The sequence below is a fragment of the Fukomys damarensis genome, unplaced genomic scaffold (genome assembly GCF_012274545.1).
Source record: "Fukomys damarensis isolate Sample0158 unplaced genomic scaffold, DMR_v1.0_HiC HiC_scaffold_37, whole genome shotgun sequence".
Taxonomy (NCBI): Eukaryota; Metazoa; Chordata; class Mammalia; order Rodentia; family Bathyergidae; genus Fukomys; species Fukomys damarensis.
Genome location: NW_022900949.1, coordinates 14,305,212 through 14,312,584, shown reverse-complemented (window position 1 = coordinate 14,312,584; position 7,373 = coordinate 14,305,212). Strand labels below are relative to the sequence as shown.

The 7,373-nt window shown below is 34.9% G+C and overlaps 1 pseudogene; it reads left to right on the top strand.

Annotated features, from left to right (window-relative positions):
* Positions 1-371: 371 nt before the first annotated feature.
* Positions 372-1,302, top strand: LOC104867600 (annotated as a pseudogene).
* The last annotated feature ends 6,071 nt before the right edge of the window (positions 1,303-7,373 follow it).

Below are 7,373 nucleotides of genomic sequence, written 5' to 3'. Positions count from 1 at the left end.
TATGAAAATTACTTTTTTCATATAATTGATTTTTCTATTTTCTTTACTAATATCTACTAGTATTAGAGTAAAATAAAGTTTTTTTACTATAATAAAGAAGTATTGTCTGTAATGCCTTTAGTTATGTAATATTGTTCGCTAGAATCTAATATAAATGTGAATACAAAGAAGGAATAAAGTAAAAATGTAGTAGAAACTATTCTATTGAATAGTGCTTTTTAGTCAAAACTGAAATATTTCTAAAAGTATGTGGCAAATGTAAAGATCTTACAAGAAATTTGCTTCATACAAAGTTCTGATACCCAGACACAGTGTGGAGTGATATGTTTATTTCTAATTTCTAACCCTTCTTTCATTTTCAAAGCTGTCCAAGCAATGTAAAATCACAAAATATAACACATGTAGCAGAGTTTTATCTCATGAGTCTCTCAGATAACCCTGGACTTCAGCCCATCCTCTTTGGACTGTTCCTGACCATGTACCTGTTCACAGTGGTAGGGAACCTGCTCATCATCCTAGCTGCCAGCTCTGATTCGCACCTCCACACCTCCATGTACTTCTTTCTCTCCAACCTGTCTTTGGCTGACATGTGCTTCACCACCAACACTGTTCCAAAGATGATTGTGGGCATTTCAACTCATAACAGAATCATCTCTCATGGGCGATGCCTGACACAGTTGTCTTTTTGATCCTTTATGGATGTATGGATGACATGCTTCTGACCATGATGGCCTATGATGGGTTTGTGGCCATCTGTCACCCCCTAAATTACACAGTCATCATGAACTCTCGACTCTGTGTCTTCTTAGTTTTATTGTCTTTTTTGTTGAGCCTTGTGGATTCACAGTTGCATAATTTGTCTTACAATTTACTTACTTCAAAGATGTGGAAAGTTTGAATTTCTTCTGTGACCCTTCTCAGCTTCTTAATCTTTCCTGCTCTGTGACCTTAACCAGTAACATTGTACTGTACTTTGTTGGTGTCATATATGGTTTTCTTCCTATCTCTGGAATCTTCTACTCTTACTATAAAATTATTTCCTCAATCCTGAGAATCCCATCATCATGTGGGAGATCTAGAGCCTGCTCCACCTGTGGGTCCCATTTGTCCATTGTTTGCTTATTTTATGGGACAGCATTAGGAGTGTGCCTTGGTTCAGCTATATCATCTTCTCTGAAAAAGGGTGCCTTGACCTCAGTGATGTACAGTGAGATCACCCCCATGTTGAATCCCTTCATCTACAGCCTGAGGAACAGGGACATTAAGTATGCCCTGAGGAGACTCCACTGTAGAGCTGTCTAATCTCAGGACCTGTGGCATCCACTGTGAATGCAGATTTAAAAGTGCAGCAAAAACTAAACCTGTTGACTAGTGAATATTGGCTCCTTGGTCACTTTTTCTTTCTAGCTTTTGATGAGTTTAATCCCTCATCATATTCCCTACTGGAATAGTAGTCACCACATAGTGAGGGGGCAGTAAAAGGAATCTTAAAATTGTGTCTGAGTTTTCAGTTTGAGAAAAATTCCTGGAGATTATTGATGTTGATAGTTGCACAACATAAATATGCTTAATACCACAGAGAACTGGTTAATATGGTTAATTGTTTGTTATGTGTGTTTTACAGCTATGAACAACAAAAGCACAAATGGATATTTTGAAAAAGAAGAACAAAGAAAATGAATATTATAGAAGGTCCTCCTCTCAAGTAGAGAAAGAGCCCCAAATTGTTTATGGACAATCATTTTCTCATTATATTTTTCCAGAAATGTTAGAAAGTCCATAGAGTTTGTGATAATCCACACTAAACTGGTAATTATGAACAATGTGCATTGAGCCTCCAAGGTCACATGACTGCTAATACTCAGGTAGGCGTGGTTGTTCATGACTATTTCTAACAACCTGGGAGCTTGAGCCAGGAGATCCTTAGCTTTTCCCCAACCTGTGCAAGTTGGTAATTTTTAAAATAAATATGACTAAGGGCTGGAGATGAAGTTCACTCCTTAGCATCAGAAAAAATGTAGGCCAATACTTACTTGCCTCCAGCTCTTCTATGTGATGGCTCCGGTTATGTGTCTTCTCCTTCCATCATTATCTGAGTTAGGAACCCTCCAACTCACACTGTGTTCATACCAATCTGAAAATACAACTTGAATACCCACTGGTCACCTGGCAACCATTTTCATCTGCAAGCCATCAGAGACACAGCATCACCTGGTCAGTGGTGAGGGAGATGGTTCATGGAGGAGGGACTGTCAGGAACATCGCTTAATTAGAATCAGGACAAACATGATATTTTATGTAGTCAGATGACAGAATAAAAATGTACAAATTTTCAACTATTAGGACTTGGAAGTAATTTTCTCCACTGTGGTGAGAATTTAAAAAATTGTATTGATCTTTTTTGCCATATAGACATCATATGCCCCTCATGTATCAGCAGAAAATGGGCCCATCTAAGTTTTCCAAGCACATTAAAGGATTACAATTGTTATGATAAGTAGGAGGAAGTGGGTGAGAATAACCATAATATTATCCAGGAAGGTGAGTATGCCTGTAACCTAGCATTTGGGAGTCTGAGGTAGGAGGATCACTATGAGTTTGAGCACAGCAAGGTCTACATACTGAGTTCAAGGACAGCCCAAAGTACAGTGGGAGACTCAGAGTTAAAAAAATAGCAAAACACGACATCATGTAGCATTATTAAGAGGTTCTTTTTTGGTTTTCATTTTTTCCCTTTATCCCTGCCCTCCCTTCACCCCCTCCTCCCTTCCATATTTACATATACTTTATTTCCATTTTTTCATTTTCTCATGTTTTTTTTTCTTTTCCCTTATTACCTTATTACCTTATTTTCCCCTACCTTTCCCATTTCCACTGCACTTTTAGCCCTTTTCTTCCTCTTTCACATTGTCAATTATATCATTAGGATCTTATGGTACATAAGAGGTTCTTAATTGCCACTGTCTAAACTATGGGTCTACAGTTTGTTTCATGTCATCTGTGTAGTCTTCCCAAAATTCCAAGCACCTACTCTGTTATTATTTTGAACGAAAAGAAGAAATACACATTTTTATGTAGGTTGTACTGTGTTGTTAGACAGAAATAATGAGGCCTTGCTTGAATTTAACTGCCTGATTACAGGGCACCTTGAAAGTTATCACTTCTCTTGGCAATCTAAGCAGTCACTTCACTCCAGGACACCTTTGTTATTCTACTATATCCCTCTGAGATTCCCAGTACTCAGTAGAGAACTGTGGTTGCCTTTGGTTGTAGCAAGTATAGGAAGGGTAATCACAAAGATCACACAGAGAGTAAGCATATGATAATTCACCACAGATCTCTATCTAGTCCACTTCTTCAGGACATCTTCAAAGCTGTCCACATCCTGAAATCATTCTATGTAATCTCCGCAAGAAACTGGAAGTCAGGAATTCAATTCATTTCTTTGAAGACACTTTAAGGAGTTTAATAATTTGACTTAGGTGTATTAATGTGTGACCTATGCTTAAAAGGTTTTGATTGTCAAGAAAGAATGAAAAATGTTATTGTAGGCAACAAAAAATGATTTGAGTCTGGATGCTTCTATTTATTAGTATGTCCATTTTATGGAGAAGGTAGTTCTCTGTGATTAAGAATTTCCATGTGAGTTGATTTTTACTGTTACAGCTGCATTGAACAAGGATTAAACCAATAATACATTTTCTGTATATGATAGATATGGGATGGATGATAACAAATGGAGAAAGGACAATTTTGGTGTTATAATTACTAATACTCAAGAAGTCAATATTCATTCCATTCAACTAAAGTATCCTGTGACATGAAGTTCCAAATTTCCTGTTCCTGTAACAGGCCATTTTTAATTTTGTTATTATATAAGTATATACTATATATTTGGAGATTGGTAACTCTTTCATTTATGATTCCTGAGAACTCATAACTTCCTTCAAACCAAGCCAGCCCTAAACACTCAAAAAAAAAAAAAGTAAAACAAAAACTCTGATAAACTATGAGACATAACTAGAGGCATAAGTTGCTAAAATACAAGGCTGGATTTGAACTTGGGATCTTCCTGCCTCTGTCTCTTCAAGTGTTGAGATTGAAGGTATGCTCACCTACACTCAGGCAAAGAGATACTTTCTACATCAGATATGTATGAGATTTTATGGAAATGATACAAGTAAATCTGTATAAAATACATCATTTCAATTATTAGTTTGCAATGTATTGTTTTTAATCATTGACTCATGCAGTGTACACTGTTACTACATTTATGATCCACGATCTCATAAATAAAACTAGACCATACTTATTAAAATGTGTAGTTTCAAAGTCAAGAATAGAAGTTACACATTAAATGATTTTAAAAAGATAACTATAGATGCTTATTTTTTGATTAGGTCCTTAAATTTTGGGGCGTCTACTTTTTGAGTTCTTTATATATTTTAGAAATTAGTCCACTGTCTGAGAAGCAGCTGGCAAATTTTTTTTCCATTCTCTTCACCCTGCCAGTGATTATCTTTGCTGCACAGAAGCTTTTAATTTGGTGTGATTCCACTTGTTGATTTTTTGTAATATTCTTGTTCAATTGGGTCTTTGCCTACCAAGAAGGGTGGACTTGAGGCATTTTAAAGTAATGGTTGCATCTCCAGATCAGAGTCTTAAGTGAAATAAATCAGACACACAAAATTATACAATAAATATTATTGAAATAATTTAAATATTATATTGTTTCTCTTATGTGAGTATCCAAAAGTATAAATATGGAACAAATAAAGGATTGATATTATTTTCATTTTTAAACTGGAAGAACATTTTCAAATGGGAAGGTGAAGGAGATGGGAAGAGAGGGAAGGAAGGGAACCAGAAATTAAAGCAAAAACATTGAAGAAAAATAAATGGAAATAGAAATTTTCCAAATGTGAAGGGGAAGAAAAGCTGGATGGAGGGGAGTGGAGGGGGCAAAGAGAAAGATCAAGATCTGTTATATACATGTACAAAACTCCCATGAAGAATATTAACATTGTGTACTGCAAACATGCATTTATCAAAAAAAAGGATAACCACAATTTATACATAAAAAGGCAGAAAAATCAGAAAATTTAAGAAAGTTGAATTGCTGAAATATAATTGGAACCTACCAAACTGCTTAATCATGAAATATAAGCATTCATTTAGTAATGCATTCATAACTTTTGTAATGTGCTAATAAATATTTGAAATGAGAATTTGGGCTACTCTCTCAGAATAAATGTTATGTTTGATATTATCTTTTTATATTTTATGTTATGATTCTCCCTTATAATAGGAAGGCAATTTATCAATCTCTGCTTTTCTGAAAAGACTAAACTGAATTTTACAAGGCCAGAGATTTAGTTTAGTGTTTCCACCACCTGCCTTACAAGTGCAAGTACCCAAATTTGATCCCTGGCACCCCCAAACAAACAAAAAAAAAACTAATATAGGTGTGCTCAAGAGATGATGCAGAAACAAATATAGGTAAGAGCCTAAGAATATTGAGTTTGATATAATTTAAAAGTATTGATGAAAGTTTATAGATGTCACATGGATATATAAGTTGTGAATTTGGAAATGCACCTATATAGAGAGTTATGGTTGGAGCTTTCTTTCCATGCTGTTTTCTTTCTTAAAACACTACTATGCAGCACTGAATAAAAATAATCTAATGTGTCACAGCTCACAGGTCTTTCAGAAGATACAGAACTGAATTCAGTCCTCATTGGACTCTATTTGTCCATGTAACTCACTATACTGTTTGGGAAACTGCCTATCACCCTGCCGCAAGCTCTGACTCCCATCTCCACACTACCATGAACTCCTTCCTCCCCAACCTTTCCTTGGCTGACATCTGAATTTCATCACCCCCACAGTCCTAAAGATGATTGTGAACATTCTAACTCACAGCAGATTTATCTCCTATGTGGGAAGCCTGTCACAGATATCTTTTTGATACTTTTTGGTTGTATGGATTACATGATTTTTACTGTAATGGCTTATTACTGGTTTTGGCTGTCACCCCCTACATTACTCATCATGGACCTCACCACTGTGTTTTCTTAGGTTTGTTGTCTTTTGGGTTTGCCTCTTGAACTCCTATCTGCATAACTTTATTGCCTTACACTTTATATACTTTCAGGTTGTAGACATACTTAATTTCTTTATGACACTTCTTAATCCTTTAACTTTTGTCTTCTTATACCTGAGAAGTAATATTGACAAATATTTTATTTTAATTTATTCATTTTTCTCTTTGGGTTTATTGACAAGTGTTATATTGGAGCCACATTTAGTATTTTTCCCATCTCAAGGGTCCTTTTCTCTTATGACAAATTGTCTCCTCCATTCTGAAAAATTCCATCATTAGGTTAGAAGTAAAAAGTATTCTTCAACCTTTAATCACAGTTGGCAGTTGTTGGCTTTGACTATATTGAAACATTAAAACATACCATGGTTCAACTTTATTACATTCTCTGAGAAAGTGTTGGTGGATTCAGTCATTTAAATCATTGTTAGTCTGAAGTTGAATTCTTACATTGGAAACATGAGAAATAGGATATTAAGAACTTCCTGAGGACAGTCCACACTTGTTCTGGCTACCTGATTACCTGAGACAACCAGGTGAAACTAAGATGGAAAAGATGACAGTAAGACAAATAAGATACAAATATAAGTATGAGGAACAATAATAGTTCAATTAAATTATGTGCAAAAGAAAGACCATCCAAAATCTGATATCTAGAATAAAAAATACATGCAGTTATTTTTTGAAATTACACACACACACACACACACACACACACACACACACACACATGCTACTTGGTCTTATTATCTAAGGAAAATATTAAAAGTACTTTGGTATAAAAATGTCAGACATATAAATATGTCATACATAAATTTAAAAAAGAAGTACAATAACACTTCAAATTAAATGATAAAAAAGAAAAGACCATCTAAAAGCAAATATCCATAAATAAAGAGAAATATATGTGATTACTTGGTTTTTGAAATTATATATATTCTACTGTGATCACTAGTCTACATAATTTAGCAGGTTTAAAAAAACCTTTTTCTGCAAATAAACTATGATGTAGATAATTACTGCTCTCAGTTTACAAATAGGACGCTGCATAGGAAATCTTAAACTATGTCTCAATCTATTCCTTTTTAATTTTTTTTCTTCAGTTAAACAGATGAGCTAATCCAATATGAACCCCAGTTTCCTTCAGCTAACTGAAGTATGAGAATTGCAATTCATGCATCAGGAAAGATTGATGTGAAAACTAGTGGGTTTTTTTGCTTTGCTTTGTTTTGCTTTTTGGTCTGGGACGAAACTCTGGTCCTTGTACTTG